Here is a 13,155-nt window from a genome sequence, read left to right on the forward strand (position 1 = left end):
AGCAAAGACTCTGAGGAAGTGAGGGAGTTCATTGTGAAGTCTCCTGGAACAGCATTCCAGGCTGAGGGAGTGACCAGTTCAAAGGCCCCCTGCTGGGGAGTGTGCATGCCTGTGTCGGAGGAAGAGCAAGGAGACCCATGTGCCAGGAGTGGAGGGAGGGAAAGGAAAGTGGCAGCTGTGTTCAGAGAGGAGAGAGGGAGGCCAGACCATGGTGAGCCTGCACTGCCACTGCAGGGCCTGGCGGGATGCCAGCCTCAGAGGTCTTTGAGCAGAGGAGGAACAGAATTGACTTCCACCACAGAAATGCTCAGTCCATGTGCAGCATTGAGAACAGAAGGAAGGTGGGCAAGGGCTTGCCATGGAGGAGGTGGCAAGTGGCCAGTTTCTGGTTGTTTTTTTGAAAGTGGAGCCCACAGGACATTCTGATGGATTCTGTCGTTACCTGGGAGATCTGAGAGAAACCCCCCATAGAAGGCCATGTTTCTCCCTCTCTACACCACCAGTCAACATTTGAAACACTTTTTAGAAAGAGAGAATTTTCTTCACCTTGCAAGATTATTCCTAATAAAAATAGCAATATTGCTCCAAGAGGCCGGGCTGTTGCCTCACTTGCTCATGAGCTAAGCCTTTCAGAACAGGCATCAAGTTTGTGGGTTGATAGAACCCCATCTTTACCTGGCTCCTGTGTGGTCCACGTTGCAAGTTTTCAGGAAGGTGCACGAGTTAAGGGTAGAGTTCCAAAACAAAACTGCCTGGGTTCAAATCCCAACATGGACCTTTACTCCATGTGTAAACCTGGACAAGGGACTTTAAACCTCAGTTTAAAATATGGGTCCAAAATTACAGCTAGATGGGAGGAATAAGTTCTAGTGTTCTATACCACTGTGGGATAACTATAGATAACAACACTATGTTATATAGTTTCAAATTACTAGAAGGAGGATATTGAGTGTTCCCAATACAAATAAATGATAAATGTTTGAGATGATGGATATGCTAATTACCCTGACCTGATCATCATACATCAAGTACAGAAACATCACTATGTACACCATAAATATGTATCATTGTTATGTGTCAATTAAAAATAAAATAAAGTATTAAAAATAAATAAGATATTGGCAATAAACTATTCATCATTGGACTATGTGCATAATAACCATGCTAATGATGCCATATTTGCATTCTGGGCACATTCTCAGATGTAGCCAAAACCAGCCAGGCAGGACAGCAGGCTCTGGAAACTCTCCCAAGGCCTGCCTGAGGTAGGAGACCCACAGGGCTGATTTTCCAGTCTCAGGCCGGTGAAGTGATGAAACTGGGCACAACCAGTAGATGGTGCTTAAAGCAACCTCTAGTTGCGCTCATTCCTCATTGGCATGAGACACTCCCAGCAGTGCCATGACAATTTACATCCTCTTTCCATAACAATAACCCAAAAGTTACCACCCCTTTTCTAAAAAGTTCTGCATAACCTGCCCCTTATTTTGCACATTATTAAAAGTGAGTATAAGTACACAAGTGCAGAGTCTGGGCACACTGCCTGTGAGTTAGCTCTACTCAGCAAAGAGCAGTGCTGGTTCTATCAAAGATTGCTGTCTAACACCACCAGCTCACCCTCAGATTCTTTTCTGGTGAAGCCAAGAACCCTCACAGGCTAGGCTCCAATTTGGGGCTTACCTGCCCACCTACATCATGCCCAGCTCCGCTTCTCAAAGTGGCAAGCACACCCCCAGGTGAATGCTCACCAGCATTACCTGGAAGCTGCTTGGCCTTCTTCTGCCACAGCACAGAAATAGGCGTTCCCTCCACAGGAACCTCCAAGGCCACGACACCTTCGTTTTCTGTGCTGGGGAGGCTTCAGGAGGGCAGTACAGTCCTGAGGAGTCAGAAATCTCTACGTGCGTAGAGATGGAATCTGTAAACATTCTCACAGGAGTGGGGTTCCCCTTCCCCTCCTTTTAGATGGTTCTTGTTAACCTAGACCAGCTCAGGAGCAACAGCCAGTGTAATGAGTGAGTTGACAAGCAAAAGATTATGGATTCCTTGTGGGGATATACTAGTGATGCCTGGGGTTCTGAACATTATTTTTCACACCAAATGTGAGAATAGCTAAAATATCAACACTATGCTTCATTGACATTTGTTTTCTTTATCTGATACCTCTCTCTTATTTTATTAAGTATTCTTTATGTTTCAGGATAATTTTCCCTTCAAACTGTAAGCAAATTCTTGGAAATAATTCATTAGAAAAAATAAAACTGGGTGCAGTGGCACACCCACATAATCTCAGTGCTTTGGGAGGCTGAGGCAGGAAGACTGCTAGAGGCTAGGAGTTTAATACCAGTCTGGGCAACATAGCAAGACTCCATCTCTACAAAAAAATTAACTGGACATGGTGGCACACAACTATAGTCCTAGCTACTCAGGAGGCTGAGACAGGAGGATCACTTGGGCCCAAGAGTTTGAGCTACTGTGAACCACAATTGTGCCATTGCACTCCAGCCTGGGCAACTAGAGTGAGACCCTGTCTCAAAAAATACATAAATAAATAAAATAAAATAAAATTTAAAATGCTAAAAAAAATTAAATGACTTCTAATCATTTGAAACAGCAAAAGTACCAGCTGAATTGAAGCCAAGTTAAAATTAAATTGCTGATAGTCTCCTACAGTCTAGATAACCAAGTGTAATATAAACATTACATTATTATTAGGAATGAATGGAGACACTTGAGATTTAGAAATGTCTGAGGAGGTGTGGAGGAGGTGGGGGTTTCCCTATATGACTAATTCTGGCATGGCTTCTAAATCAACTGTAACCTTCTTTAGGACTCATTACCACAGGTATCTCCTGTCACTATCATTTAACACGTCAGTGTCATATGACACACGTGCATGTGTGAGCATGCACTCACACACACAGACACTGCAAACACATATCTACATAATATGCATTCACACACCCACATATCTGTGTGACACAATGCACGATACACATTTCCATATACACTCCTACCTAGCACACAGGTTTGGCAAACATATGCCCACAAAACATATGAACACCCACACCTCAAGAATATATGTGTATTCCCCACGCAGCAATACCACACAGCACATGAGCATATAACACACCCACACAAATAATGTGTAACACACAGCTGCCTCACACACACACCTACTCTGGCTTCCCTCTTGACCTCACAGGCTGTAGTCTCAATATGTTGACAGAAGCAGCTGATTTGGGCAGGAAAAGTGCTGTCTTGACCATTGCGACTTCGGTTTTGCTTCAGTTTGCAGCAGGGGTTCCCAAGCCCTGGGGTAGTTCTGATCCATGACCTGTTAGGGACCAGGCCACACAGCAGGAGGTGAGTGGCAGGCAAGCGAGCATTACTGCCTGAGCTCCGCCTCCTGTCAGATCAGCAGCGGCATTAGATTCTCATAGGAGCGAACCCCATTGTGAATTGTGTATGTGAGGGATCTAGGTTGTGCACTCCTTGTGAGAATCTTATGCCTGATAATCTGAAGTGGAACAGTTTCATCCTGAGTCTATCCCCCTGTCTCTGGTCTGTGGAAAAATTGTCTTCCACGACACTGGTCCCTTGTGCCAAAAAGTTTGGGGCCTGCTGACCTACAGTGTTTCCAATAATCTAGAAGCCTAACACAAAGAACCCAAAATCATCACAGTGGAGCCACAATCGATATCTTATTCCCAGGAAAGTTGTGAAGCCCTTTGAATTAAAATAAAGATAGTCCCTGAACCAGAGATGGGACAATGAGTTCTTTCTGTAAAAAACCGAACATGGTGTTCACTGCTGATCTGATGCAATTTAAGGGCAGAGATGAGTGAAACTCGGGACAAGTGGTTTCAGTGAAAAATGCTGTAGCCAGAAAAATCATTCCATGTACAGGACTTGGTCTTGAATTCTCAATATATCCGTCTGTATTTTGTGGTTTTTAAATATATACAAGTGTATTAGCTAGGATTTGCTTCAGCTGTCAAGTGGCAGGAAACTCAAAATAGTAGTGACTTAAACAAGAAAGAAGAGGGAAAGTAATTCTCTCTCATGTGTATATAGAATGTCCAGGGCTGGCATGGTGGCTGTATCGTCACTGGGGACACAGGCTTCTTCTCTCTTGTTTCTCCAGCACCTTCGGCATATGGCTTCCACTTCAGGGTCTAAGATGGCTGTTCCAGTTCCAGCCATCATGCTGGCATTACAGCCAGCAAGAAACAGGAAGGGGAAGGGCATGCCCCTTTCTTTCAAGAGCACTTTCTGGAAGGTGACATGCCACACGTGCACGTACATCTTACTGATCAAGACTTAGTTACGTGACCACACCTAGCTGCAAGAGAGGTGTAGACATATGGTATTTATTCTAAGTGACCATGTGTCAGTTAAATTTGGGGTCTATTACTGTAGGATAAAGTGAGTGGATATAAGAAGATAGCTATTAGTTTCTGCAACACATTTTTCAAAGAATTAAAAATAGCCTTGGGAGCCCGGGCAGCATGGTGAAACCCCATTTCTACAAAAACTACAAAAATTAGCTGGCTGTGGTGGCATGAGCCTGTTGTCCCAGCTACTCAGGAGGATGAAGCAGGAGGATCACTTGAGCCTGAGAGGTTAAGGCTACAGTGAGCTGTGATTGTGCCACTGCACTCCAGCCTGGGTGACACAGTGAGACCCTATCTCAAAAAGAAGCTTCCACCCAGAGGTAATCACTGGCTCACTGTTAACATTGTAATATGTAGCATGTGTGTGTCTGTGTGTGTGTGTGTGTGTGTACATATGATTTCTTTTACAAAACTGAGTCAATACCATATGCAATTTTTTGTTGCATTTTGCGAATGTCTTTTTATGACTGTGTATAAATATCTATCCTTTTTTAAAAAGCTCAAAAGAAAAATCTGTAATTTGACCTAATAAAATAAGCATGTTATCCAAGACACTTACTAATACTTGTTTGATGCATCATTCAGTTCGGGGATCCAAGGAGACCATTTCACATCATGCAAAAAGCTGGGAGGAATTCAGGACCTATGAGAGGGCAGGGTCCCTGGCTCAAGGAACACATGGGGGAGTGGTGAAACCCCTAAGAATGCAGGTGTAAAGAATGAACTCCTGGCGGGACTCACCTCTCTGTTCCTGGGAAGGAAAAGTGGAGGGGGAAAGAGAGTACAAATTAATAGTGTCCTCCCCTTCTCCAGCCAAACCTTCAAGTGCTGCTAGTGTTAGCTGGAGAATTGAGCTCATGATATTTTGGGAAAATTATTTTATGAATTCTGCTGTTTATGATACTTAGGGCTTTATTCCCTTAGCAACTTCTCCTAGGATTTAGAATCCTTCTCAAAAGCTCAGAGGATTACATTTCAGATAAGCATGCAGAGTGGTGACTTATCTCAGCGGCAACTAAGAAATCTCAGTTCCTGTGTGCTCTCATTTAGTAGGCCTGCTTTATTGACTTGGTCCCCACAAATGTGTCACAGGAAAACATCTTTCTTTCTGCTTACCACTCCCTTGCTGTCTTCCTAAAGCATCAGTTCAAATCAACTCAGCTGAGAATTCTCCTGTGGGTCCCTGCTTCCTCTTGCACCAAATCTAACCTTCTCTACCAAACTTCCAGCCCGCTCTGCCATCAGCTCACTGCTCCCCACTGCGGGCTCTTTCCCAGCTCCTGCATTGCACTGAAGCCAGCGACAACGTGGGTTCCCTTTCCGGAGCTGAGACCTTTTTTTTTTTTAAGGAAGTGCGAATTTGAGAACCAAATGGACTCTGTCTCTAATGAACTGTGTAATAATGTTATTTAAACCCTTTGAGCCTCTGTTTTCTTGTGTGATCAATAATACATAGGAGAGAATAACAAAAATGGAATAATAAATATGGTCCCACAGGGGCGTGGCTGGATCAAACCATGCACACAGTGTACCCTGCACTGTGCCTGGCCCTTGGCAAGGGATTAAGTCACTGTGACATTCCTCTCCCCGTGCTATTCCTTTTCCCATGTAGCCATTTTTCTGTTTAGGGCCTTTTCTCTGCTCAGTTCGCAGTAGATTGTATCCTGCCTGGATGCCACTTGTTCTGGGTTGGTCTTCTTCACCTTGCTCCTGCTGGGCGGGGCTGTCCAATTGCGCAGAGCCTCTTGGCTTTTCTTGCAGTTGAGGTTCTAGCCTCTGACCTTCCTGGGGAACTCAGTGCCAGAACCTAGGGGCTATGGTCTCCCAGCTGCCCAAAGGCTCTGCTGTCCTGATGTGCTAACACCCTTCTTGGATAAATTGTACAGGCCTTGGCCGCAGAGTCAGCCTCTGGGCAGTCAGGTGGAGACTGGACCTGCCTCTGGACCTGCCCCCTTCCAGAACCTTTTATCTCCTCAGAAGTTCTCGATCCTCTGTCTTCTCTAATAAACGACAGAAAAGCTCCACTGTAAAGCCATGAATGTGTCTTTCTGAGGCTAGAAGGCTCAGTGGACATTATATTTTAAAACCACCTTTATAAAAATGCAATTTCCAGGACAATCAAAACTAAAGTTAGAAAAGGAAAAATGAAAAAAAAATCCCTCAAATTGTATGTACAAAGCATTACTATCTACAGTGGACTTCATCAGCCCTACAAGTACAGCATTAGGTCCTAACAGATGGGGTAAAGAATAGATCATTCAACTAAGAGGAAATTGAAATTGTCTTACAAAAAAGACAAATATTTAATGTTATTGGTAGTCAAATAAATACAATTTAAATTTTTAATGAGGTACCACTTTGCCCATTAGATTGAAAGATTATTTTAAAATAATAAAATCCAGTGCTGGAAAAGCTGCAGAGAAGCTGTTATGTTCACAGAGTGCTATTGTCATTGTAAATTATTATAATCATTTTGAAAAGCAATTTGGCAGTGCATTTTAAGAGCCGTGAAAATGTTTCTGCTCTTTGGCTGACAATTTTCACGTCGATAATCAAGCAAAATAAAAATAATTATGTGCATGAAAGTAATCTTGGTAGGGTTATCTACAATAGCAAAAATACAAGCAATTTAAATGTCGAACAATAGGGGAATGGTAAATTAAACGATGCCCCGTGTCCTCAAAGTAATATTGTGCAGCCATCAGAATAATCCTTCCATTTACTATCTCATATTTATCTGATGTCCTCATCCCCAGATTGCGCAATGAATTAGGAGGCAATCCCTTGGTTTTCTGGCCCCCTACTTAACTTTCATGTGTGGCCCCATCTGTGCTTGTCATCCTTCTGCCCCTGCCCGCTTTCTCAGGTTAATCTCTCCACCTGACTTGCAGACCTTCCCTATCTTTGTTCACCACCATCTCACTCCCTCAACTACCTCCTCTCCCAGAAATCAACCTTAGCCTCTTGGCTGTCTCTTTTCCTTTCTTGTTGCTTTCATTTTCAACGAAAAGCTCTCCCTTGTACCTACATCTCTATCTAGGTACTGTCCTATTGCTCCCTCCCACTTTAAGCCCACCTTCTTGTTAGAGGCACCTGCACTGACCTTTCTCACCCCTCACTGACACATATTCACTTAAGCCTAGCTGCCCTGTGCTTTCAGCAAGGCCACCAACAACATCCTCATTGCTGTATTCAGTGAATAGTTTTTCCTTCTTGACCTTAGCCCATTTAGCCTCCCAGGGTGTATTCTGACTCTCCTTCTCCTGAAACCACTCTTCCACTGTTTCCCACAGCCCACTCTCTTATCTCCTACAGTCTCATCTCCCTCACTGAGGCTGGGATTCCATTATATGTCCTGCCTTTCTCACTGCTCTTCTCAACATCCTTTGTGGTTACCTCTTCCTCTACCCATCCTGTAAAAATAGTATTTCCCAAGGGACTGTCACTGGTCCTCTTCACTTAGGTTCATCAACTCTCTTCAACTGGAGTCAGATATGTGGGATTCAAATTCTGACTTTCTCACTTTTCAAACATGTGGCAAAGTTATTCCACCTCTTAAGCATCAGTTTTCTTTCCTGTAAAATGGAGATAATAATAGAACCCACCCCATAGCATACCTAGTAAATGTTACACATTCAATGCATGCTAGCTATTCTCCTCCTCCTCCTCCTCCTCCTCCTCCTCCTCCTTCTTCTTCTTCTTCTTCTTCTTATTATTATTATATGATACCCTACTCTATTTTTTCAGTCTATACTTTGCTGAGCTTCAGAGCAACTCCTGTATTCAATGTCCTACTGGAAGCCTTTGCCTGGCTGTCCTTCCTCAAACTCCATATGTCCACAATTGCATGAACCATTTAGCTCCTCCCCAACTGCATTCCTGACCATATCTGAAAACTGGGAGACATCCTTGATACGTTTTCTCCCTTTATCTGTATTTTTCTCCCTAGGCATGTCCCATAAAATACTCCAAGTGGATTTCCCCAAGCTTATGCTCCAACCACCAGAATGGTGAAATGCTAACGTTGTAAAAGCTGAAAACTCCAAGATCATAGAGGAGCCCAGGGCTGTAAGATAAAAGGAACTGGGGCCCCGGACTGACAATGTGAAAGGCTGCCTGCCTGGCAGAAAGGCCTGCTTTGAATTTCATGTAAGAAACAATCACCTAGTACTTTATGCCACCAAGATTTTTGAAACTATCTTTCACAGCACCTAGACATGCTTCAACTAATATAAGTCCAAAATATCTGAAGGATTCATGAACTACTCCAATCCCCTCTGTTACAACCCTCCGTTAAGCTTTCATAATCCTTTTTTTAGTAGATCATTGTAATAGCCTCCTAAAAGGTGTGCCTGACTTCACTCCTACCTTTCTCTAATCCATTCTCCATACAGTTGTTGGTGGGGCCTTCACAAATTGTTAGAGGATCCCAAGTTTGATTTTATCCACCATTCCTGCTTAAGGAGATCTGGCACTGATTCCCCATTACTTTCAAGATAAAATCCAACTCCCGCCATGCCATAAGAGGCCCTTCATGAATTGTCTCCACCTACCTGGTGTATCTCTGCTCCTGTCCGTTTGTCTTCCTGGCCAGCCAGAATTAACTATCCACAGTCTCAGTGCCCTGTGCCAGGCTTCCTTGACTGCAAGTCTTTGGGTACGCAGCTCCCTCAGCCTGGAGGAACACTTCTGTGTCTTCCTTACCTAGATAACAGTTACTCATCTTTTAAGATTCACCTTCCCTGAGAGGCCTTCTCTGACTCCTCCAGGCTGGGTGAAAGTCTCCTGAATGCACTAATTACCCTTATATTCACATCTTTTATAACATGCATTACACTGTCCTCATAAAATCTGTTTACTTGTCTCTGAATACAGACAATATTTTGGTGTCATTTTCTAGCACAATGTATAGCATATAGTTAGCACTCAATGAATGCTTTTTGAATGAATGACTAGGCAAAGTATAAAAACATAATTACAATGCAACATAGAAAAAGATGGACAATAAAGAGCTGGGTGTGGTGGGGCATGCTTGTAATCCCAGCTACTCAGGAGTCTGAGGCAGGAAGAACACTTGAGCTAGGAGTTTGAGTCCAGCCTGGGCAACACAGCGAGACCCCATCCCTATAAAAAAGAAAAGAAAGAAAAGAAAAATATTAACAACATACCTTTTATTACTAAGTGAAAATTCGAATTGTAGACTGTATGTATAGTACACTGCACACTATGCAATAAACCTACATGAAATATATATGCATGTGGATAAATTTTGGAAATAATCATTCAAGAGACATTTATTTAGCACCTACTCTGTGCCAGATAATACTAATGGAAAGATTAATTAGAATTGATCCATCCTCTCAAGGAGTTTACAGTCTTGGGGTAGGGGGGCAAAGCAATCTTGTTTAGCTAGTGGGAATATTGGGAAATGATTGTCTTTCAAAATTCTCTTTAATTGTTCAAAGCAATACATTTAAAAAAACAGAAAACAGTCTATCAAATGCTGCTCATGTGATACTGAAGTCATAAAAATTCAACCTCCATTATCTTGGATCCATCTATCCGCAGTAAATCCTCTTTGAGTTTTTGAGTCTGCCTACACACTGTCGCACACTTTGATCCATGTTTGGTTTTGCTTCCCCACAAGATTGTCAGTCTCTTGTACACAGTGGATTTGTCTGATTAAACAGGTGCTGGGCAGCCCTTGACTGGCTTAATTTTGCTATCTAGTTTAAGGGCGGCCTTTCTTTTCATACAAAGCAGAAACATTGGGGTAAGGTGGGGTAGGGAAAAGTCTATGCTAGAAATGGAGAGGAACCTTTTTAGAATTACTCAACTTCAAGCCCCTGCTCACCTGCCCTTCAGGGAAACTGAGGGGAGATGAGAACTGTGGGAAGGGGAGGCACCTGTCCCACCACATGGGGAAACCCCTGACCACGTGCCCAGTGTCCTGGAGGCCAGAGTTGATGATGATAGTGCTGCTTCCTTTTACATGGTTCATCAGGCCTCACTTGCCCTCTTGGCCCAGACAGGGACAGAAAGAGGGAAATCTGCTCCTGGGGGCCTGATGGCCATGCCAGGGAAGGGTGAGGGAGAGGACCATCCTGTTCTTTCCATCAACAGCTCCAGGACCTGTCATGGTCCCTGGCAAACAGCAGACTTTAGTAGGTACGGCGCTGGTGAAATGAACCCGTTCAAAGCTCAAGGCTCCTGCTAGTGCCCTGTGTACCTGTGGACAACTTCATCTCTCTGAACCTCAGTTACCCCACCTGCAAAGATCATAACCTCAAACTCCATGTAATTGTCTTGAAGAATAAAATGAAATAGTAAGTATGAACCCACGGAATGAGCTTCAAAGCACTTTGAACATGTGGGGTCTATTTGAGGGTGCAGGGTGGGAGGAAGGAGAGGAGCAGAAAAGACGACTGTTGAGTACTGGGCTTAACACCAGAGTGATGAAATAATTTGTACAACAAACCCCTGTGATAGGAGTTTACACATGTCACAAACCTTCACATCTACCCCCAAACTTTTCTTTTTTTTGGGAAAAAAAAAAGAGAGAGAGACTCCAGCCTAGGTGACACAGTAAGACTGTCTCTTTCTCAAAAAAAAAAAAAAAAGGCGGAGGGAGCCAGAGACCTTAACAGACATCTCACCAAAGAAGATATCCTCATGGTACATGTGCATCTGAAAAGATGTTCCACATTACATGTTATCAGGGAAATACAGATTAAAACACAAAAAGAGAGAGAGAGAGAGAAAAGAAAATGGAGGGCAAAAGGCATGGCAGATTGGAAGACTGCCTCTGTGTTCATTTTCAAATACACTAATTACACGAATAGAAACAACTTTCTCATTAGCATTCTCATAATCAGTAAAGTTGGTGCTCTAAGTTGTAATATTATACATTCCTTCATAAACTCAATAAAGTTATTGTCACTCTTTATGAAAAAAATGCCTTTAAATGTTATGATTTATTTCTCATGCAAAATAATGTTCATTAAGTGAATTAAACCCCAAATCTCAACTTTTCTGCAGTGTTCGCAACCTGTGGACATGTGACGATAATAATGGTGCTCTGCTCCTTATCTAAATTTGGTGGGAACATCGTTGATGCTGACCTCCTAGGATAGAAGCCCTTTGGAGTGGGGACTGCACACTTGGCATGAGGTAGGAACATCCCCCATGTGTCTGGACATGCTGAAGAAGTAGGTACCACAGAGCACTGATGCCTGAGGATGAGGGGCACCTCTGGGGGCAAGCAGAAACAGAAAGAAAGGAGATATTTTTAATATAATTCATCTTCCTCAGCATGTGTCCCCAAAAGATTACACTCCAATCCAACACCATGGATCTGGACAAACAATGTAGTGTATTCGGTGGCACTTTGTGATTTCTGCCTCTTGTAGCAACAATCTTTCTTAATAAACAGCTTCATACATCTCACCAAGCACTTGCTGTCTTCCGGAGATGTCAGTGTAAGCACCTGGGTACCACCAGTGGAACGCTATACTGCTTATCTCCAAGAATCAAGAATAGGGAGTGTGTGTGTGTGTGTGTGTGTGTGTATGAGTACGCAGATGCCCAGAGAGAAAGAGAGAGACAGAGAGACCACAATTTCTTTCCAGTGTGGGTCTTTCCAACATCATTTTATAAGGTTCTGGACAGCTTGGCTGGCTGCAGTCCTGATATTATAAAACAGAATTGATTTGCAAGGACTTGAGCCAGGAGAGGGCACATCTGGGAGGCAGCTGTGAGATCAGCACAGAGCAAGGGGGCAAATGCTGAGATATCTTGAAACCTACAGCAGAATAAAGGGTTCGGGGCTACTTGAACCAGAGCCAGAGTTTAGTGCTCCCTAATGGGACTACTGAATTCATCAGGGCCAAGAGAGAACCAAGTGCCAGCCTTTATCTTGAGAGAGGAAGGAGGTTCTATGTGTGTATGGAAAATTAAAGGTCCGAAGAAGAGATGTAGTGAATGTGTTAAACCTGAAATTACACTGAATGACTTACAGCTGGATTCTCACTGAAATTTCTTTATTGCAACTATTCCAAAAAGATATCCACTATTTCAGGAGTTTCACTACACACTAAATTGACAAAGGGATTGTTTAGATGAGTGTTCTCAACCCTGATTTTCTTTAGAGTCTTTAGAAAATACCCACTCCAGACAAAATGAATCAGAATTTCTGGGTGAGGGATCCAAAGACGGGTAGTTTTAAAAACCTTTCTATGTAATTCTAATATGCAGTCAGGATTGAGAACTGATGGCTTAGGCTGAGATGAGAATGAGGTACCAAAGGAAGCTAGAGAAAGAAAGATTGTGGCTGAAAGGTTGTGATTCCTGAGCTTAGCCTCAGACAAGAAAAGTTTCCTCATGTTTATGCTTAAGTGCCAGAACAGAAAGAAACAAGACACCTCAGCCTGTAATGAGTTGGTCAAAGGGTTGGCAACAGTGAATTTAATCTGTGACTACCAATCAGAAGCCAAACTCTAAAGACCCCAAAATATAAACAAAACCAGACAAGCTGGTGAATGAATAATACATTTGGTTGTATGTTTCAGTCAACTATCAAGGATTCACAGAATAGAAACCCACTTAAGGTAGCTGAAGATTAGGAAGGTTTGTGGTAGAGACCCAAAAGGTAATTTCAAAGCATCAAGGGATTTGGGCTTGCAGAGCCAGGAACCAGACACTCAGGGACTGAGGTCACTCCTTTCACCTCTCAGTCATTTGATCTCCTTCATCTCTGTTC

The sequence above is a fragment of the Trachypithecus francoisi genome, unplaced genomic scaffold (assembly GCF_009764315.1).
Source record: "Trachypithecus francoisi isolate TF-2019V2 unplaced genomic scaffold, Tfra_2.0 Lachesis_group15, whole genome shotgun sequence".
Lineage (NCBI taxonomy): Eukaryota > Metazoa > Chordata > Mammalia > Primates > Cercopithecidae > Trachypithecus > Trachypithecus francoisi.